The sequence below is a fragment of the Alligator mississippiensis genome, chromosome 4 (assembly GCF_030867095.1).
Source record: "Alligator mississippiensis isolate rAllMis1 chromosome 4, rAllMis1, whole genome shotgun sequence".
Lineage (NCBI taxonomy): Eukaryota > Metazoa > Chordata > Crocodylia > Alligatoridae > Alligator > Alligator mississippiensis.
In genome coordinates, this window is record NC_081827.1 from 208,643,392 (window position 1) to 208,666,648 (window position 23,257).

Below are 23,257 nucleotides of genomic sequence, written 5' to 3' on the forward strand. Positions count from 1 at the left end.
TCTTAAACTTCCAGCCTAGCTTCTCTCTACTGCCAGATTTGTTGACTCCACCCTATCTCTACTCTCACACAAGCCTGGTGACACAGTAGTATATTATTAATACTTTTTAGCATGGTACTGACTTATTTCATCCCTTTCTCCTGACTTGAAAAATAGGCCAAGAGCTGGAAGGTTCAGGAAAAGGCAGGGCATGTCGAGAAGGCAGGTTGGGGGTGGATGGATTTCCCAGCATAGGACATACTATGTACTTCCTCTTAATATTGAAGAAAGAGCAAGCCCCATCCTGTGAATCCGCATGGGTCCCAAGCATTAATTCTTTGTTTTACAGGACACATTGAAACAAATGTTTTGTATTACTATTACTATTCCTATTGCAAGAGCCTAGAGCTGCAGAAGGCCACTGAAAGCTTATGCTTATTCTTTTTGCTGCTCTATTTGTCTGTGTCTATCCTGTTGTATAATTACATGATAAGTTTTATGTAGCAACCTAGAAGCAGTACATGGAGACAGTTGTTCACGCAGGCTAATACTTGGTTCAGCATTCCTGTTTAACAGCTTAGGGAAATCATGGGCCTGATCCAATTCCACCTTTAGATGCATAAGTAAGAGTTATATGATTAAGTTAGCTGCAAAAGTAAGAAGCATGGGGCAAATTGTGTATATTTTAGACTCTACCCTAAAGGCCTTCTAAAAAAGGCACAAATGTGTAAGTCACTAAATGGAGGAGGCCATCCCATCTTTTAGTCCAATAGCTTAGAAAGTGGACATACAACAACAACTTAACATTAAAAATGTCAGTAATTTGGAACTGGTTCACAATTGTTTGGGACAGGGTGTGGGCAAGGCTTATGAGGAAAGGCTAAAGAAACTAGGGTTATTTAGTCTAGAGAAGAAAAGACTGGGGGGGGGATAACAGACTTCAAATACTTGAAGGGCAGTTATATAGAGGGTAGAGATAGGCTTTTTTCTGTAGCTGTAAGGGGCAGGACTAGGAACAATGACCTCAAGCTGGAGCAGGGGAAATTTAGGTTGGAGATTAGAAGCAACTTTCTGACCAGGAAGGTGGTAAGGCATTGGAACAGGCTACCTAGAGAAATCATCAAATTTCCATCCTTTTAAGTTTTCAAGAACAGGTTAGCAGTGATGTGCCATGGTTCTCTGGCACCCAGGGGCCAATACTTGCATTTGTCCCCCCAGCCAATCGGCGAGCCTAGAAATACTGGCGGTGAAACCAGAAGTGCTGCCAGGGGACTGAGTACCTCCTGGAGGGCCCGGCTGGTGCCACTCTCCCCTCCCCCGCCACCCGCCAGGCCAGTGCCTGGGGCCATGTGCCCCCCCTGCGCTCTCTCTCCCCCCGCTGTTGATACGCCATTGCAGGTTGGGATTTGTGTGGGATTCTTTAGTCAGGAATGATCCTACCTGGAACAGAGGACTGGACTAGATGACCTTTGGAGGTCCCTTTCAGCCCTACTTTCCTATAATCATATAACACATATAACAAGTGAACCATTCCTAAATCTCACTGACTGGGAGCTGGTTCACAGTTCTGTGAAGTGCTGAGTCTCTGACACCAGAGGGAGGGAATTAGCTTTCAGCCTGGAATACCTGACAGTTGTGTGGGGCGGGGGGAGCAGGATGTGAGAGATGAAGTGCTTGTATCCAGGCTTTGCAGGATCCTAGTGGGTAGGTGACGTGGTTTGGGAGGAATTTTCACTTTTCTGTTTTGCCTTCTCTTGTAGATATGTGGAGAGAAAGAGGTCTTTTATTGATCAAGTAAGGCAGGGAGCTCATTGATTTATTTATTTAGCATATGTAGTTTTGGGATATTGTTTCAGCCATCTTAAGATGATGTCTTCACCAGTGTTAAGAGCTTGAAGGCCATCAGGCAGCATAGTAAATTGATGTGAGTCAACGATGTAGGACATACGTGGGTACAAACTGTTCAGGAAGGACAGGCAGGGGAGAAGAGAAGGAGGAGTTGCACTTTATGTAAAAGATCTGTATGATTGATCGGAACTCCAGTATGAAACTGGAGATAGGCCTGTTGAGAGTCTCTGGGTTAGGACTGGAGGGGAAAGCAACAACGGTGATGTCATGGTGGGGCCTGCTATAAACCACCAGACCAGGAAGAAGTGGTGGATGAGGCTTTCTTCAAACAGCTAGTAGAAGTTTCCCAATCACACGCACTGGTTCTCATGGTTTTCTTGACCTGCTGCTTACAAATAGGGATGAATTTGTGGGGAATGTGGCAGTGGATGGCAACTTGGGCAGCAGTGACCATGAGATGATTGAGTTCAGGATCCTGAGGAAAGAAAGGATGGAGAGCAGCAGAGTAAGGACCCTGGACTTCAGAAAAGCAGATTTCAACTCACTTAGGGAATTCATGGACAGGATCTCCCAGGAAGGCAGTCTGACGGGGGAGAGGAATCCAGGACAGCTGGTTGTACTTTAAAGAAGTCATACTGAGAATGCAGGAACAAACCATCCTGATGTGCAGGAAGACTAGCAAGTATGGTACAAGACCAGCTTGGCTTAGCAGGGAACTCTTCAGTAAACAAAATCACAAAAAGGAAGTTTATACGAAGTGGAAACCTAGACAAATAACAAGGGGAAAATATAAAAGCATTGCATAGCCATGCAGGGATGAAGTCAGGAAGGCCAAAGAGTAATTGGAGTTGCAGATAGCAAGGGACGTGAAGGATAATAAGAGTCTCTACAAGTATGTCAGTAGCAAGAGCAGGATCCAGGAGAGTGTGGGTCCCTTACTGAATGGGGTAGGCAACCTAACAACAGAGGATGCAGAAAAGGCTGAAGTGTTCAATGTCTTTTTCACCTCAGTCTACACCAGCAAGGTCAGCTTCCAGACTACTGCCATGCAGCACAGATTGCGGAGGAGGTGAGCAGCCCTCAGTGATGAAAGAACAGATTAAAGTCTACTTAGGAAAGTTGGACATGAACAAGTCCATGCAGCCAGACAGGATGTACCCGAGGGTGCTGAGGCAGTTGGCTGATGTGATTGCAGAGTCACTGACCATCATCTTTGAAAACTCAAGGTGATCAGGAGAGGTCCCGAATGATTGGAAAAGGGCAAACATAGCACCCATATTTAAGAAAGGGAAAAAAGAAGGATCCAGGGAACTACAGACTAGTCAGCGTCACCTCAGTTCCTGGAAAAATCATGAAGCAGATCCTCAAGGAATCCATTTCTAAGCACTTGGAGAAGAAAAAGGTGATTAGAAACAGTCAGCATGGATTCACCAAGGGCAAGCCATGCCTGATCAACCTGATAGCCTTCTACGTTGAGGTAACTGGCTCTGTGGATATGGAGAGACTGGTGGATGTGGTGTACCTTGATTTTTAGCAAGGCTTTTGATACAGTCTCCCACACATTCTCACTGGCAAGCTAAGGAAGTATGGGCTGCATGATTGGACTAAGGTGGATAGAAAACTGGTTGGAGCATCAGCCTCAGACAGTAGTAATCAATGGCTTGGTGTCTAGTTGGCAGCTGGTATCAAGTGGAGTGTCCCAGGATCAGTCCTGGAGCCAGTGCTGTTCAATGTCTTCATCAAAGACTTGGAAGATGGCGTAGAGTGCACCCTCAGCAAGTTTGCAGATGACACCAAGCTGTGGGGAGTAGTAGATATGTTGGAGGGTAGGGCTAGGATTCAGAGTGAGCTACACAAATTGGAAGATTGAGCCAAAAGGAATCTCACGAGGTTCAACAAGGACAAGTGCAAAGTCCTGCACTTAGGATGGAATAATCCCAGGCACCAGTACAGGCTTGGGGATGACTAGCAGCTCTGCAGAAAAGGACATGGGGGTTACAGTGGACAGTAAGCTGAACATTAGCCAGCCATGTGCCCTTGTTGCCAAGAAGGCTAATGGCATACTGGGCTCCATTGTTTTGCCGGTAGGTCAAGGGAAGTGATTATTCCCCCCTACTCAGAGCTGGTGAGGCCACATCTGGAATACTGTGTTCAGTTGTGGGCTCCCCACTACAAAAAGGATGTGGAGATATTGGAGAGAGTCCAGTGGAGGGCAACAAAAATGGTGAGGGGCCTGGGGCACATGACTTATGAGGAAAGACTGAGGCATCTAAGCTTATTTAGTCTAGAGAAGAGGAGACTGAAAGGGGACTTCATAACAGCCTTCAACTACCTGAAAGGGGATTTGAAAGAAGATAGAGCTAAATTGTTCTCAGTGGTGGCAAATGACAGAACAAGCAGCAATTGTCTCAAGTTGCAGCAAGGGAAATTTAGGTTAGATATTAGGAAGATTTTTCTCACTAGGAGGATAGTAAAACACTGGAACAGGTTATTCAGAGAGGTGGTGGAATCTCCATCCTTGGAGGTTTTCAAGACCCCGCCAAACAAAGCTTTGGCTGGGACAATCTAGTGGGGATGGTCCTGCTTTGAGCAGCAGGTTGGACTAGATGACCTCCTAAGTTCCCTTCCAACCCTAACTTTCTATAATTCTATGACATGGTTTCAACTTGTCCACAAGCTCATTGATAATAAATGCTAATAAGAGGACGGGGAGGAAGAAGGAACAGTAGGGTTTCAAGCATGATGAGCTGGGTTGGAGCAGCCCCAGGTGCCAGGGAACATAGGGGTCAGCCTGCTGACCTAGGGCTGCTCTGACTCAGCTCAGTGTGCTGCAGAGGGGCTGGCTGGGTCACCAGGGTGCTTCGGTGCAGACCTAGCCAGGAGGCAGTCCTTATGCTGAAGCACCCACATGTCCCAGTCAGCCCTGTCTGCATATGTGTTGCTATGAACTAATGAACACTGCAGCAGGATGGTTAGGTTGACTGTAAGGTAGATAGAAAACTGGCTGAAGCATTGGGCTCAGAGAGTATTAATCAGTGGCTCAAGATCTAGCTGGCAGCCAGTATCAAGTGGAGTGCCCTGGGGGCCAGTGTTGTTCAACTACCTGAACAGGGTTTTGAAAGAAGATGGAGCTAGCCTGTTCTCACTGGGGGCAGATGACAGAACAAGGAGCAATGATCTCAAGTTGCAGCAAGGGAAGTTTAGGTTAATTATTAGGAAGAATTTTCTCACTAGGAGGGTAGTAAAACACTGGAACAGGTTACCCAGAGAGATGGTGGAAACTCTATCCTTGGAGGTTTTCAAAACTCAGCTAGACAAAGCTTTGACCTAGTTGGGGATGGTCCTGCTTTGAGCAAGGGGTTGGATTAGATGAACTCCTGAGGTCCCTTCCTACCCTAATTTTCTATGATTCTATAGTACTTGTTTATTAGTTTACTGTGACCTAACAGAGCCACACAGGTAGATGCGGGGACTTTATTGCATAGCTAATTAGACAGCTCCACAGTAAACACCTCATGTAGATGTACCCAGTGTCCACAAATAACACTGAACCAGTGAACTGGTTAAAAATATTATTTGATTTTCCAGGTACACTTTTTTAACCCATTCCAGGTCAATTTAAACTGGTTTAAAAGGCTTGTATGTCTATCCACTTCAGGTTTAAACTACATTTAAACTATTCTATTCTGTGTATCCAGTGCCCAGGTAGTGGGAGACCCAGTATCTATGCCCCTTTGTCCCTCTCATTCAAAGAGGGTTTAAACATGTATTGCTCATTTCCACCTCCCAGGCCACAGGCCTGCCAAACACATCATCCATCCCTCCTGCTGAAGTTAACCCACAGGTCAGGTTAGAGACTGTGGAACCAGGAAAAAGGAAAGGGAAAAAAAGCAAGCTGGAGGAGAAGTGGCTCATCCTAGAGAATGAGGAGGCCCTAGGTTCTGGCCTTGCCTCTGCTTTGCATGGCATTTTTGTACCTTGCACTTGTTAAACAGAGCAGGTTGGCATCTGCTTGCTGGAGCAGCTCCTGAAACCTATGTCCCGCTCCCTTCTAGACCACTTGTCGTCTGAGACATGCTACCTTTAATTGTCTGTTCCTGGCACTACATATCTTCCCCTCTTGATGATCCAGTGAGCCAGTTTCAACAGGAAGAATGAAGGATCTTCTTGACTATTATTAATCCATAGCGTTGTGGTTAGAGTAGTGTGCTAGCATGATGGAGATACAGGGTACGATCTCCTCTGGGTTTACAGCACCTACTTGCTAGGCAACTGCTCTAAACATAGGGATATTAAGCTAAAAAGCAAGAACACAAATGGCTGGTTGCTAACTGTATTTTGTTTGCAACTAATGTTTTGGGGTTCACACACTACATATATAACTAGCCAAGTGGAACAGAATCACAACACAACAGAGGAGAAGTGGCTGAAATGAGTCCTTCTGAGCATGCTTGGAGGGACCCAGCTAAAGCAAGCTGGTAAGTACTACCTACCCACCAAAAGGAGATGGAATTTGGCTGCAATACTTTTGGAACCTACATGTGAAATAGAGATGTATGTACTTCATTCCCCTGTTATTGTCTACCATACATGGGGTGGTATAGCATCTCATTATATGCCAACCATCTGGTATTAAAAATCCATTTGAAAACACATTCAAATGCAATAGAGATCAGCCTCTTAAATGCTCAGGCAGGGCTAATGGGAGATTACATATCCTGAACAAGTAACTTTCTCAGGGTAGCAAAAGGCTGGAGTGCGCAGATCACTGCAATGGTTGATTAATGGAGTACTTAAAGCAGCAGAGGGCTACTGCTCTGGCAGCTGGGGCATAGGGAATGGGCATGGAAACTACTCAGAGGGGAAATATACAGCTCCTAGAATCACAGGGTTGGCTTGCCCTAGCAAACACTTCGATGTTGGAGGTGGGAAGGAACACATCAGGCAAAAAGGGGGGAAAAAGCTCCCAGAGAAAGCCAAGGTAGTCTTATGTTTACAAGGAAATGCCCCCAGCTTGTGGCTCACTTAGCAGAGTGCAATAAAGCTTCCTATTATGAAGCTTCCACTGATGTGTTGCTAACTAAACTCAAGCTACCAAGCTGTATGTTAAAGCTCCAGAACTCTGACCTTTTTAAACAAAATGGGGGAGTGTAGAAGAAATGAGGGCCCTAAATTGAAGTGGTGGGTTTTCAAAAACACTGTTTCAATTTATTGCTGATGAAACCTCCATGTTGTGCACACACCCAGCTGACTTATCTGCCTCTCTGGCGGGGAGGAGAGGGCGAGCTGCCAGCAGGCAGAGCGGTCCCCGGGCTGCGGGGGACTCTGGTGCTTCCCTCTGCGGCAGCAGTGGCCACCCCCCATAGGTAGCACCTGCCCGCAGGCACCCAGTTTGGGCAGTCCCAGGGGGCACCATGGCTGCAGAGGAAAGCACTGGGCCCCTGCACAGCTCAGGCAGGCAGGCTCTGGGGGCGGGGGGAGGAGGAAAGATCAGACTTGCTGCTTTTCTTGGGCAGAGCCTGCTTTCCCAGTCTGCTGCCAGGCTGCCTACAGGACTTCCTGCAGAACTGTGGAGCTGCACCGAGCCCAGTGCTTCGCTCTGCGGCTGTAGGAGCAGCAAACTAAAACTTCTCAAAAGAGTTTTAGTTTGCTGTGTCCCAAGTAATTTAAGGCATATTACACTGCCAAATTTCCTACAGTGGCTGGAATTAATGAGCAATATGACAGCAAGGCATGCAAACACAAACACCATTAAAGTGGTGCAAAAGCATTTAGCCTGCTTTAAAGTGTCATGCACACATGCCTCTTGTTTCTTCTACACCCAGCCAATGACAGTAAGCGCTAGTAGATTCTTAAATACATCAAAGCCAAACATCACTGTGCATGCCCAAGAAGCTCTGTGCTTTAGTCACATCTCATTCTTCTTATTTCCTACTCCTCTGCCCTTTTTACTTACTCAAAGGTTGCATCTACACATTGCCATATGGTAACATTGCTACAGCTCTGTGCTTTTTGGAAGTATTAAAGCATGGCACAGTACGGGCAGTTACTGTGCTGTGTGCATGGGTAGATTTCACACCTACATCACTGTAGTGGCGTGCTATACCGGGGAGTGCGCTGCTATGGGGATCCGTGTGATCACTACGTTGCTGTAGCATGACACACCCAAATAGGACTAGACTTTTAACTGGCAATGATCCAAGGCCACAATGTTTGTGCTCTAGACATAACTTTCCAGAATTCCAGGATTGTAGCTTCAGAGCCTTGATTCAGGTTCTTTGCATGTAAACAGAGGTACAAACAGGGGTTTCACTTAGTCTGGTATACAAATAGGGCTCATCCACAGAGCTCTAATCAGTATCTGCATTCAAATTTTCCAGGCCTTGGAGGGCCAGAGATCAGATATTTTGGAGCCCTGAATCTGCCCTTAAATGACTTCAGACCAATAGCTATTTTCAAATTAGCTTCAGCTAAACACAAGTATTCACTTTCTTGGCCTGCTAGCGTAGCCTACATTATTCCAGTTAATTCAACATGCTCATTATTAATATGCAGCCCCAGTATCATGCATGAAGGTTAATAGTCAGGAAACTCCTTAGAGAAGGTACAATGTATTTAATAAATGACGACCAAAATGTGGCATGAAAGGAGAGTAAAATTCACTGGCAGTCCACTAGAGGGTAGCTCCCTTCAGACCAAGACTGAAACACTTCAGACCTGTCTCAGGAACATTCAGCTTTGCTTGCCTGCCTTTCACTTGGCTTGACAAAGCAGCATTCACATTCCTTTCTCTTGCTCTCAGTGAGCTTTAATTTATAATTCAATAAGCCTCTACAAAAATGTCAAAATTCTGCAATGATTCTGTGACAGCATCCAAGGACCATACGGACATCGCATTATTAGACACAAAAACCTTTACAAAAATAGGCAAATGGCCATGAAACTAAATTAACAATGGAATTAAAATATAATATAAATCAACACATTTAAACCCCTTGAGCTTAAATTTTCTGTATATTATGTAAAATATTTGTGGGGTACAGACATTGATATGGAGTGGATAGTTCATTTGCATTATGTGGAAAGCATCTACATTATATATAATCCATAAAGAAATCTACACAGCATGCCAGCTGTTTCTGTTTATGACACTGAGTTATTCATGAAATCCAGGAAGACATTTTGTAGGAAAATACGGTACCTGCTTGTTTTTTAAACTACTCGAGTTGCCTGTCCATCTAGCTAAATAATTAAGGAAGCAATGTAAAATTAAACATTGTGTGCCAACCCACTTTTTTCCCCTCATCAATTCCTTCTTGTAAGAGGAGCCAAGAACTAAAGAAAAATATGGCTCACAGGGGTTGTTTAGGTGTTGCTATAGCATGTACAGAAGGTAAAGAGAATGATAATATGTGTTTCCTGTCTGTAACAGTGTTCACTGTAGCAAACCTTTCTGCTTGTTACAGTAGAGTAAATGGGGTGTTTAATTTGGGATTCAGTGTAGTCTGGAGTCAAGGTGCAGCAGTTTTATTAAAGAAATACAATTTTATTGGAAGCTGAAGATTTAAATTGCACCTTACATACACACATATGTCATATATATATGGAACTTCTACTGTGCATATGTATAGCATATATATTTATGTGTGAGTGTACACGTGAGCCTGTCTATGTGTGTTGAACATACTTTCTGATTTTAGAGCTTGAGGAGGTGAAAGAATTATGCTGTAAATAAAAAACCTGTGAATATTTCTAAGATAAAAAAATCAGGCATCAGGCACCATTTTCTAGTTCTTTTCAAACATTCTAAATTGCACCCTTGGTGCCTCTGTTTTGAATTCATTGCCTACAAAACCAGCTTTTTGGTTTTGAAGAATATTTTCTTTGTTTAGCCTTTTTCTCAGCAAACAGCAGCAAAAAGCTCAGGAAAGGTATCTGTATCAAGCATTCACTTATTTTCTTTTCAGTTTAAACCTTGAAACAGGTTTTTCAATAGAATATTTTTTCTGGAAAGGCCACAACTTGATGTATATATTTGGAAATCAAATTATTTAGAATTATGACCGTGTCATCAAAATAAGCCATTTTGAAATGCACTGCCAGCTCTCAAAGCAGATTGTATGTGAAAAATTGAATAACACTTGGCTTGAGAGCGTAAAAGTCAGTAAAACCTAAACACTAGGGACTGTTTCATTTTATTTTCCTCAAAATATAAATCCATCTCAACATGATATTTAAAGCTGTTCATCGTGTGGACCTTTTCATGAGTGAATATTCATTGATTTTTATCAAAACCACATTCTACTAGGTAACCACCAGGTGGTGCCCTTAGTTTATGGACATCTGTCTATTCACTTCCAAAGATACAGCTAGATAAATAATATTGGAGCAAGAATTGTGTTTCAGACAGAGAATTTAACACCCACAGATCAAAAAACGTAAAGCTTTTACCTGCACTGGTACAATAAACCTGGCTTTAAGAGCCTTGTTACTACTAGATTTAATAGCATACCCATTTTTTTTTCTATTTACAACCCTTGCACACCAAAGACAGAAAATAATTTTGTTGTGTGGGCCATAAATAGTGTTGCTGCAGACCTATTTTATACAGGGCAAACCACACACAGGCTCTTGACTGTTAGCATATTTCTGTTTCATCAGCAGTTGCCAGTGTGCTGTGAGCCTCTGCCTTCTCAAGTCTAGTGCAGCAGCGCACCTGAGAGAGATGGAATTATTTTTGCACAGACAAAAGATGGTGCTAATTTTCTTGTAGATAATCAGAGACAATTCCCATTTCAGTTATGATTTGTCTAGTTTTCCTTCCATTCCACTCTTTAAAATCTAGCTAGTAATAGCCTAGAGACAGTTTGCTATGTCTCCAATTTAGCCACCAAAAGCAGCTATTCATATGTGTGCATGTGTATGCATATATACATATGTATGTGTGTGTGTGTGTATGTATATAAATATATATATATATTTTTTTTAAATTTGGCTAAGTTGCTCATGAAAGACATTGACAATCTAAAAATCAATTCCTTTATTCACATGTGCGCATAGCTGCAGAATGAGCTAACTCACAGTACCTTGCCAATGACCTCAACCTTGATCTAGAGGGACCATTTCTTCACAAGAAGAACATTCATTCTCAATATAAACTAGTCCTGGGACTGTGTGATATGTAATGGCACAAATACATACATACATACTAACTTGCTGCGATTTTTGTATTACCATTTGGGCCTTGATATAACACAACTATTTCTGGGTGACTTTAAATAATGGTTTCTTCTTTCTAAATATCACACAGGAAATGTGGGCAATATTAGGGCAATGGAGGGTAGGCAATATGTATCAGCATACATATACAAAACCAAACAAGGTCACAAAAAAGCTTCCTTATTTTTGCTGATACCATAACAGATTCCATAATGATCACACAAGTCTGTTACATGTCCTTGTTCATGAGTATCATAGTAATTTGCCTGTCCTTGTTCATGAATAGCATAGTAACCACCATTTTGCTGTCCACTCACAACAGCAGTAAAATGGTGGTACAATAGAGAGCTAACACATCAAGCTAAGTCAAGGGTTTCTTAACTTACATTAATTTCATGTATAACCAGAATGTAGAACATATTTTTGCTTGTTTATGAAATAACAATAGATTTGAGATTAGAAAAAAAGGCCAAGGTGTGACGGGAAAAAAGTAGATGTGCCTCAGAAAAATACACAGGGTAAAAATTAACTTTGATAATAAGGGAAACACAGTATCTCTTCATTTGAAAGGACCACCTCCATGAAATATTTTAATAATTACAGTCAGGTGTATTCTAGTTTGAGAGCACATACCTTTAAGAAAATGCAGTCACACAGCACAATATGCTGCAGAAGTTAGTGAAGTATTTTTAAAAATAGAACCAGATTTTAGAAATAAGTATATCCAATTCTGAGCAGTGCCAAATCATTACTGCAAATGGTGCACCTTTGTTTGATAAAGTATGCTGCTTTGGCAATTTTGAAGGATAGCTATTCTCATTTAATAGGGTTCTGCTTACTGTATGTATACTTAGAGATGTAATGAATGTTAACTATTAATATGTAAGGAAAGGGAAATTTAGTAATTAGGAAAGCTGCAAACTCCATTTGTGTGTGGGTCAGATTCTTCTTTTGGAGCCTGCGCTGTGGAAAATGTGTGAGTGTGAAACAGTATTGTTGGAGCCCTTTTGTAATATGGAACCTAGTCCACCAGGGGCTGACCTGAAACCAATAATATTGTTTCTTGGGACCAAGTATCAATGAAAGAAAGCCTGGTAGTTCACTCCTTAGGTTATGCCAATAGCTTTGCTGAGCTGTTGAAGTTTTTGTCTTTAAAACACAACATAATCCACAATGTTAGGCTCACTGTGACAAAGGAACTAAATGTAATACTTTAGTAGTGCACTTTTTTCTGTGACCTGGTAGTTGTTTAAAGTTCTCATTTGCACAATGCTATTTGAATACAAAACTAAGGAGGAAGTCTTAGGCTGTACTTTTTTCCTGTGATGTTTTATGTTAAACAATTCATTTATTTGGTATTAAATAGGTCTCCTTACAATATTGAAGGCAGCTCCATATCTTGACATGCATTAATATTCATTGGACTATGTAAGTTAAACACGAACAGTTTGTTAGCCTAATAAATCTAGGATTCTGGCCAAGAAATAAATGTGGTGTCAATAACCCGTTAGCCAGATAATAGAAATGGAATTATGTGATTATTTTGTCAAAAAATTAGGTTTCATGTTTTTAATTGGCATCATATCCTGTTGAGAGTCTGTTGGGTTTAAATCACAGTCCACCATGTTAGACTGAGAAGAAAGCCAAATAATAAATCCTTTCATCCAGTGGCTTGTAGGTTTTATGTGTAGCCCTAATTTCTGTTAAAATACTTCCAGGGAAAGACAACAGGAAACAGTAAACATGGCAACACCACAAAAATAATTTTCTGATGCACTATTTCTGTCAGTGTTCAAAGAATAAGTTGTATAGCCTGGAAAGGAAACTGCTGTATCATTAAAACCCATGCAGGCTAAAACAGCTACTCTTTTGTAAAATGACCCCCCTCCCAACTATTTCTCATAAATCTTGTTTCAAACTAGGCTAAAGCCATGGCTTGACTTTGCCTCTTGCATTAATGGTTTGAAACTGTTGTGCATCACAGTTCTGCGTTCAAAGGGAATCAAGAGTATTTAAAAACAACTTCTGGTGCAGGATGCAATTATAACTGACAACCAGATGTCTGCCCTGTCTGGCACAACAAGCCTAGCAGAGATTGCAAATGGTCTTGAGACCCTTGGATCTAAACAGTGCGTCTAAGTGACTGATATACAGATAAACAACAATACCACAAATCACTGACACAAATTAAGGAGTTGCTAGTACTGATAAAGATTTTAGATGTCAGGAAGCAGCTGACCCTTCCACCATTGCTCCTCTACTTTTTACTGTGCAAAAAACAAAGCGCGTCAGTGAAAAAAAGTATGTTTATAAATCCACTGCCAAAAGTTCATCTCATAAGGAAGGTCCCAAGAGTAAGTGTTTAGATTACAAAGACTAAATGGGGTCTAGTGAGAGGTATTTGATACTTTGATTAAATTACATAGGTCTGGAACATTTGTATCAATCTCTATATTACCCTTAGGTTTCTTTGCCAATTAAGTATTATCTACTGAAAGCATTTAATAGTGCTTTTATATCCTAAAATTAAAAAAGAACTTCATCTAGCTGCAATCTGATTTAATTACTAAGCAATCCTAAGTACAAATGATGCTGGTTTGATACCAAAGTGCTTTTCTAATGGGAGTTCTGGCAATTTATTAGAGATTTCTGTATCTTTCCACAGCACCTACTGTACGTATTTCCTGTGTGCCTCCCCAACCCCCTGGCACATACACAGTAAATGTATGCATGTTAATACACAGATAGCCATGACTAGTTTTTACCAAACCACACATTTTGAGAATTAGCTGACGCTGCATATCTTTATACCAACATTTTTCTATATACTGTTCTGTCTTGGACCAATCCAAGCTGAACAGAAGTCAATGAAGCATTCTGATTGATTTCCATGGGCACTGGGTTAGGCCCTTACTGATTCTGATGACATCCTTGTATGCTGTTAAACTAACATGCATGTAATGTAACAACGTATTACACTGTACACAATAGCAGAACAAATTTGGGGCAGTCATAGCTCAAAAACAGGTGTAGCAGATGTGAAAACAGTGTAAACTAAACACAAGCTACTTTGTCATGAAATAAACCTTTGCATGGATAATTATTTTACAGCTTTTAAAAATACTCTTCTTACTGTGATATCGCTACTGTCCTTTTTAAAGAATACCTTATCGATTAAATATTTCTCTCCTTTGAGCGTGCTCATTTTTTGTAGTAGATAGCTGTATTAAAAATGTGAATGCAACAGGAATCAAGAGCAGGCAAAGAGCCTCAAGGAAACATACTTCCTTTACATCCCAAAGAAGAAATTCACTGCATCATTTTATCACAGGTCTTCAGTGTGTCACAAAGACAGGTCTATGCAGTATAATTGAAATGAAAGATAAGGGGCTCCATATTACAAAAGATATCACCAGTGATGGGTAAATTCCAAGTTTGAAAGGGGCCCCTATTCCAAATATCAGACTTGAAGGATTTAGTATCTTGAAACATTTTTCAGGTTGATGCAATGATATTGTGACAAAAAGATGTCACTTAAATCACAGCAACCTGATGTGCAAACTTGAACTGTTGGACAAATTGCCAACAGTATTATTCATAAGAGAAACACGTCAGGTGTTCTAAGAACCAATCCAATCCTTTTCGCACCCCTTCAACCATATTAGTTTTAAGATTTGCAAAAGACTGATTATGGAACCTCTCCATGAAGATAGAGCCTCTATTCTTTTCCATTAGCAATCTCGCTTTCCAATATGACCCCCTATGTAACAGCCTCCTGCAAACACCAGACCATACCCTATCAGTTTGTCTTCCTTGGGGGGGGGGGGGTTGGGGGGGGGAATGTGTTGCTTTTTTTTTTTTTGTGCGAGGTGAGTGTGGGGTTTAGCATAGTGTCTGATAACCCTAGAATGTCATCTGCTATGTTGGACAGCCTGCATAAAATGGAGTTGTTTAAGCCCAAGACTGGGTATTTGGATAAAGCATTCGGGAACTAGCAAAGAGTCTTAACGCGAGAAGGCTCGAGCTTCTTCCCCCAAGAAAGCAACTGGGGGAGGGGGGATGACAGGGTCGGGAATTCTGCTGCAGTGCAACCCAAAAGAAGCATACAGATTTCAGTTTTCTTTTAATAAGAAAAGGAGTTGCAGGTGTGGGAGAGAAAGAAGAGAGTAGTAAGACAGTAAAGGTTTGATCTCTCAGAGACAGAAGCCTGAGGTAAATGCAATTGCAGGAGGGACCTGGGCTCTAGTGATGACTGTACTCTACGGCCAGCATCAAAGTCTGCGTAATAATTCAGTCTGCATGTAAGCATATGGAAGCTTCTTTGAATCATGTCAACCTCTGAAATCATGCTGGGTTTTCCTTATTACCACCTATTATTCTTCTATCAAGCTGACTATTATTCTAGGTATGTTTGTCACAGAACCCCAAGACAGAGCTTCCTTTCGGGATAGTACATTTCACGTTTATTTTTATCCTTTTAAAATTATCACGATTATTATGTGGTATTATGTACAGGAATGTTTGAGAAAAATTTTGTTGACATTACAGAGTGTTAAAATCCTATGGTTAATGTTATATCAACTGTAATTGGTTATTTTAGCTAGTGTAATTCTGACAGGTGCTATGGTCCTGAGTTTCACCACACCTAAGTCAGTGGCCTGCATCAGGAAAGCAGCACTTAGCAACAGATCAAGATGTAGAAAAAGAGTACAAGGAACATTGGCTATGCCTCTCCTTATCCCTTAAAACCAATGAGGGGGTTGTGAGAGACTGACAAACTATGAAGACAGGCAGTGTAGTATCATAGAAAAAGAGCATAGTATAGATAATCCTGTGTATAGCCTTCTGCCCCAAGGAAATTTAATAAGAAAGGTACACTAAAATTGCTTGTATTCCTCATTGCATAAGAATACTGGACAAGATATGCCTTAACCAAAACCACAGTGACAAGGAAAGATGGGTAATCCAGATACTGTACTATACTTGAAGTCACAGTACTGTTTCTGGTTTAGGCACAACACTGCCTTAGTCTGAAGATAATTTCTACACAGGCTTGGCAATTGCATTGCATTAGTCCATGCTTTACTAGTTGCATACTTAATATGACTGCTGTAGTTATTACTGGCATCCACATAAATATGAGGCAAGGTATGAAATAGATGGCAGGCTGGCATCACCCTCCTGCACACAACCCAATGCTTTACATAAACTTGGGCTTATTCCAGCAATGCATCCTGTGCAGGAGATAATGGCAGCTTGCTATGGGAGACTGCACCCCTATTTCACACGGAAAGAAAAGATGGTCTAGGATTTAGTGTGCTAGTCAGGGATGTGGAAAATCTGGGTTCAGCTCCTGCTTCACCAGAGGCCTCCAAAGTGCTCTAGGCATTTAGACTGAAGAAGCAGACATGTGCCTTGTGGGATTTGCTGATAATTAGGCATCTAGTAAGATTTTTAAAAGCACACATTTGCTTCTTTAGAGGCTTAAATATCTCTGGAAATCCAGCCCTCCATGCCTCGGTTCACTTGCTGTAACATAGATTAAAGCAGAACTATCCACCTGGAAGCATGGGAGGGTTTAATGTGTGGTCCCTGGGCCCCACCCAGCCACCGCTCCTCCCTATTGCTCTGCCTGCTGCTCTAGTCAGTCTCAAGGCTTCCCCTCCCTCCTTTAGCTTTTGTTTCCTGCTCCAAGCCTATAGAGCTAAGGGAATTTGTGGCTCCAGTATTGTCCAGTATTCTTATGCACTGAGAATAATACAAGTTTTAATTCACACTCTTTGAGTGCACCTTTCTTATCAAGCTCCCTTGGGGCAGAAGGCTATATAGAGGATTATCTGTACTATCCTCCTTTTCTATGATACTACACTACCTGAAGTAAGCCCCACCTGTGCACAAGCAGCAGTGCAGGGGGTGGGACTGCCCACATGTGGTGCAATGGGTTGGGTGGGGGAGTAGCCCAGGGGCCCGTGGAGCACACTAGTGCAGCCCCCAGGGCAAGTGGTCACTGCTGGTGCAAACTGTGTGATGCGAGGCCTCCAGCCACTTGGGCAGCTCTGGATTAAAGCATTTCTCTACCTGACAGGGGGTGTAAAGATAAATGCATTCAAGGCTGAGGAGTTCAGATATCTCATGGCCTACATTACTAACTCTGTCCCTGTCTCTTCAGCCATGGGCAGTTTGCCTAAGCAACTCAGAGATTGTTACTGTTACCTGACTGTCCCAGGGGCTGTCATGAATAAGGACTTGCCCTTTACTTTTATTTACTTGCCCATGTCTACAGATTTTCCATACAGGACTTTGTGAGCATAGAAGCACCTATTAAGCAGTATTATGACAACCCCTAATCCCTAATTTATCGATTTAAAAGAACTTTTAGCAATTTAATAGCAATTTAATAGAACTTTTCAATACAGGGTAGAGGAAGGCGCTGAAATTACACATATTTTATTGTAATCGTTTACACTTCCTAGGGCTAAAGATAGCCCCTTCGGATCTCTGTAGTAACTGAGTGGTGTGCTTCCAAGGCGATCATATTAGACTCTGTTCCTCCCTGTGGTCTAGTACAACTATTACTATAAATAAAGTGGTCTCCATAAACTAGTGGGAAACAGACTGTAAATAAAAGTTAGCTTTTTGCTGAAAACTAGCAATGGGCTATATATAGTACAAATAAAGGAATGAAAAGTGGAGCCAGGCTGAAATAATAAACAAGCAAAACTAGTTATTAGAAGCACTGCTTGTTTTAAGAATATACAGGAGTATCAGACTCAAACTACATTGGATTATAAATGATAACCATATCCCCAGGCAAAAAGTAAATTGCAACCTCTACCTTGAGAGTCAGAGAAGCTATCTCTTAGCAAGAAAACCCACAGACTGAGCTACTATTTACTGCTTATGAGGGATTACTGGGACTTCGCCCAAGCCCATTCATCAGGGAAGACTGGAAGTGTTTACTCCTGCCTTAAACTGGAGGTTCAGAAAAAAATCCAAGAAACCATGGTAGTGCTAAATGCTTAAATGATTACATAGTCTATAGCTGTTAAAAATCTATGGCTCGTTCCCAATCTAATTTAATGTATTTGACTCTCTTCTCAGAAAAGTTTTTATATGGTATTTGTACATGTTTGTTTTTGACAAATTGTATGCAGCTAGCACTAGTTGATTGGCATGTATGCATTAAGCTATACATCTAGACCTTACACTAGCTTATTACATATTTTTAGATGCATGTCATCACTTTCTGCATGTATTTTGTCCTAGTATATCAACTTCAAGATCTATCTCCATATGGAGATGAGGGGGCAGGAAGGAAAAAGACCAGGGCTGTGTGTGTGAGAGTGGTTTCATAATTTGGTGGCAAAACTAAATAACAACAACAATAAAAATAAGGTTTACACAAACTCTTAACTCCCCCCTCCCCCCCATTTTGGTAGATTAAAAACAACATTTTCAAGTTTTTTTTTAAAACAAACCAAAGGGCTAGATTAAAACATTGTGATACAGAGTTTCTCTGTCTCTCCTAGCCCAATGATTAGCTAACAGTTACATATAAAGAGGAATACTTTCAATCAGAAATGCTCCCAGAGAGAGAGACTCACTCTAAAACATTCCTTACCCCAGGGTTTGGGCAGTCACTTGGGAAGTGGGAGACCTAGAAATGCAGTCCTTGAACTGAATCTGGCAGAGGGGGCTTTTAACCACTGTTTTTTCACATTTCAGGGATAGTATCTCAGCTTTGACCTGCAGTGTATTTGGAGCCAGCCTTTCTTCCTCATTGGTTTTATGAATAACACTAAGTTCCTGATTCCCCCCCTCCCTTTTTTATTTGCACAAAACTACGTGCTAAAGATTGGGTCAACTAAAACGGCATTTGTCAGCAAATAAGCTACCTGAGGGGGGAAAATGCCAGCCCTAAAACCGAGCTCTAAAGTCTAACGCTAATACAAGCAATTTTGTGATAAAGTCCCTGAACATTAAATCAAATCTAAAGCCCAGTTTGCTTTCTGCGGCCTACATATTGCACACATTCCCTAATTTTCTTGAATCACCTGTAACTGGTATACATCAGCTATTATATGCTTGAGTTTATATATGCTTAAGTTTATATATTTGATTTTGTGGGTTTATCATCATTCTCAACCTATATGTTTTCGAAGAGCAGACTATGATTCCCACCATACCCATTACAATCAATAAAAATGTTGTGGCTAAATCCCAAGTAACTCTTGAAAAACATGCTATCTTACTTAATCATAGATTTGTGGATTGATTTTCTTAGTTTATTATTTTTACAGTTGTTAGAAGAAAGGAGTCGCCATGGAAGTACATGTAAATATGTATATGATCAACTGTTTAACCAACTGTCATTATTTAGTCCATTTAGTCTAATAGTTTTATGGCAATTAATATTAATATCTAATAGTTAATTGCAATAATCTTTGTCCCACTGAATTCAATGGGACTAGGATATGAGCCATTAAAATGATTAACATCTATCTCTTCTATGTCCAGCATAGTATCAAATGCCTGAATAATGCACTATGGGCTAGGAGCTTGTAGACTTTTACCAGAAGACCTGGATTTGGTATGCTATTAAAAGGAAAAGGATGGCGACTTACCATGAACATATAACAAGCTATTGTTTGCAAAACGTAAAGGCTAAAATGCCTTGGGATTGACTCTTGTGCAGGGCTCTCCCACTGACATCAGTAGGAATTCCATGTCCATGACTTTTTGCTGACCTGGCCTTACCTGCTGTGACACTGGAAGTGGTGATAAGAGGCCTTTTACTCAGTTGGTATTCATCCTAGGTGAGCATGGGGTTGTCTGAAGGTCCCAGGGTCATGCTTCAGGGTCAGTCTTGAGTTATTCCGCTGAAGCCATGCCTTTTCCAGTCATGGCATTTCAAAGTCCTGTTCCTGCATTTCCAACATCACCTGGGGATCACATAGGTTGAACTGTCACTGAATTGCTTACCCTCCATTTCCTTTCTGTCTAAGATGATGGGACTCCATATTTGCTTCATCAGTCATTTTGTAGGATTTCAGAAGAAAATCCAAGACACTAGGAAAGGGTTAAATCAGTTAGATGCTTCATCACTTAAATAATTTCTATCTCGTTTACATCTTTATACTCAATGAGATTTTCTTAGAAATGTCCGTTTCAATGAAAAGCTGAAAACTTCTGCTGTAAGTCTAAGAGTTCCCAGTCCATCATGCCTTTCACCACATCATTCCATACTGCAGGTTTCCAATTTGATGGTTGTTAAAGGTTTAAAAGTTTAATTTGACCTTGACCTGCAAACAAATGATTTACAGTAGATGATATTGTTCTGGGAAAACTGAACTGTCTTGAAGCAAAACTGTATTAGATGATTTATTTTACATATACTGGGGCAGGTTGATATATTTACTGAGTAGTTTAACTCTTCCAGAAGCCCCATTGATTTCAAAAGCTCTGCTTCAAGAGTAAGGAATCACACAATATGAATAAAGGTATCAGAATTTCACCACTTATTGCTGTTATGGTAACATAAACCCTTTGATCCCCTCTGCTCACGATGACTTACAAAATCATGTCAATCATCAAAATATATTTCTGAAACAAATGATTTAGGCATTAAAAAAAACACCCTGTTAACTAACAGTATCATGAACTAACTTGGAATAGCATAAATATGTTTGTACTACAGAAAAGAAAATGCTGTACATTTTAATATGTAATACATTTTAGCTCCAGGCTTTCAAGGGGCTATTTAAACCTAAAGGGAATAAAACAATTAATTTTGAAATGATGAAAAATACCTTGCTGATGTCCCTGTGAAGCAAAAAGTTTAGAACAGTGTGTGTTAGAGAGACAACACGGGCATTTAAGTGTTTCTTGTCCTGCTGGTCCCTTTTATCTTATTTGGCATGCTCTTTAGGAAACAGCAGAGAAAGAAAAATATGAAATTGAACACAGCAAATTTAATTATAAAACAAAGCCACCCACCTTGCTTTCAGGGTCAGGAAGTATAATCGCCTCCTTTTGACGCAAGAATGAGTTTAACAACATATGTTAAATGAACAATTATTTAAAATAAAAGGAAATGACCTTAAAAACAGCTGCAGTATCTCAGGCTATAGTACTGAGAGCAGTGCAGAAAAACAGCCCATTGTGATACTCAGACACATACACAAATCAGAGTTCTCCAGCAACTGTACCCATTCAAAAACAAAAACAAAAAGCAATCATTTCAGAGACTACAGCAAGACATCTTGCTCTGTATTGGATCTCTGCATCATATTGTCTGGTTTTTTTTTTCAGCAGCAGCAGGAGCAGATCCTAACACTAAAAGCACTGTTAGCTGCAAATGGTACTATAAAAGTGGATTTTTCAATAAATGGTATTTTTAATGAAGGATGCAAGCCGTAGAAAGACGGAGCAAGCACACCAGCATTAAATGCACACCTAAGAAGAATAAAAAGAAAACAGCATTTTGCAACAGGATAAATTCATTTTTATTGAAAGAGCCAGGAGTCACATGACCAAGCATCTAGCCTTTAGGATAGCAACAGAACTAGCTTGAAACGGTAAAGAAATTAACCAGGTCTGCCTCCTCCTTCCACCAAGCCTTTTAGCCTGTCGACACGTTGCCTGTCCGTATCCTTCACAGCGCATCTGTAGAGCTATTAAATTGGATAATCCCTCTGGCCTTTGATACATTTCTGGACATGATTATTTCATTACTCGCAGTATATCAGTAGGATCATAATAAAAAGGACTTCTGACAACCTGCCAAGAGTTTTGTGGCCTTGTAAACACAAAAGTGCTCTAATAAAATTTTATTAAGTGTTAAAAAGTCATAAAAAGTGAAATAACATAAACTACAAAATTTACTGTCCTCAGCAAATGCTGAAAATATCGTCCACAGTAAAATTAAATTAGCATGTAATAGACAGAGGAGCAGTGTGGAGTGGGGTTTAAAAGAGGATCCAGGAAAGAAACCCCCCCCCCCCCCCCCCCCCCCTGCACTCCAACTAAATGTGGGTCATGGGGACTTGGTTTATGGAGATCCTATCTTTTTATTGGAGGGAAGGTAGAGAGGAATAAATATGCAGATTATGGACGAGAGGCTCTAAGGTCATTCTGTCCTGCGGGCTGCCGATACTTCTTTGGGGTGAAGTAATACAGCGCAGGCTGGAGGCGGCCGAGACGGGGCTGGGGCGCGGGGGCTGCCCGCTAGGCTGCGCTGTGACACTAGGAATCTCCGCCGCTGGCAGGGAAAGGACCCGGGGCCGAGAGAAACCAGCCCCCCCCCCAACACTGTAGAAATGATATTTACATTTTTGGCGTTTTCTTACAAATCAAAAAAAAATAAAATAAAATGGCGAGGAGCAAACAATGCGCCGGTCCCACGGGCTTTCCCGAGGGGAGGGAGAGCGGGAGCGGGCGCGGGCGCCCCGCGGACGGTCCGGACCGCCTGCCCGCCGTCGCCGTGCCTTTCTCCTGCAACTTGGGCTGCCGCTCCCCGGCGGGGGGACGAGCGAGCCCGCTCCCTCGCGCCGTCGGGGGTGGCGAGCAAAGAGCCGTGGCCATCAGCGCGTCGCTGCCTAAAAAGTGGCCGGGCGGGGCCGGGCGCCGCAACCAAGTAAGTCGAGTGACTGCCTCTTTCGCTGCTGCCCTGGGACGTGCGGGCACGGCTGGAGGGTGCGGGGAAGATGGTGGGGGCGAGGCACTGCCCCGGGGAGCCCGCTCCCCTCCGCCCGTCCCACCGCGGGCACCCGGCCGGGGCGGGCTCGGGACGAGGAGCCCTGCCCGCGGCGGAGGCTGGGGCTCCGGGGAGGAGCGGCCGCTGCGCTGTGCTGCAGGCCGCTGGCTGCCCGCGCCCGGCCCGGCCCGGCCCGGCCCGGCCAGCCCCGGCGGAGCGAGCTCAGGTGCCTCCAGGGCCCGACCCGGCCCGGCGGAGACCCGCGTGGCGAGCCCCGAGGGACCAGCGACGGCTCCTCCGCACGGGCACAGACCAAAGGCTCCGCTGCACGCGAGAAGGGGGAGAAGCTCTTTGATGCTGGCTGGTTTAGGAGTCAACAGTGCTCTGCTAATTAGGATGTAGACAAACAGGAAAGAAATGAGCGAAGGATGCCAGATTTTCATGGCATCACTCTCTCTCTCAGGATTTCCTCAGTTTTAGTGCTGCAGTTGGATTTACCTACATTTTTGCCAGAAA

At 42.2% G+C, this 23,257-nt stretch overlaps 1 long non-coding RNA gene across 3 annotated transcripts in view; it reads right to left on the reverse strand.

Moving 5' to 3' along the window:
* The window catches only part of LOC109281400 (uncharacterized), a 145,732-nt gene extending 124,232 nt beyond the window's left edge, over positions 1–21,500 (reverse strand). For 2 of the 3 annotated variants that reach the window (XR_002088037.1, XR_009462087.1), the window contains exons 1-2: positions 21,043–21,500; positions 19,804–20,115 (exon numbers count right to left, since the gene is read on the reverse strand). This is a non-coding gene — a long non-coding RNA (uncharacterized LOC109281400). Of the gene's footprint in view, positions 1–19,803; positions 20,116–20,855; positions 20,997–21,042 lie in introns of those variants that run through there. The other variant, XR_009462088.1, reaches the window with a different exon arrangement.
* Between the last annotated feature and the right edge of the window lie 1,757 nt (positions 21,501–23,257).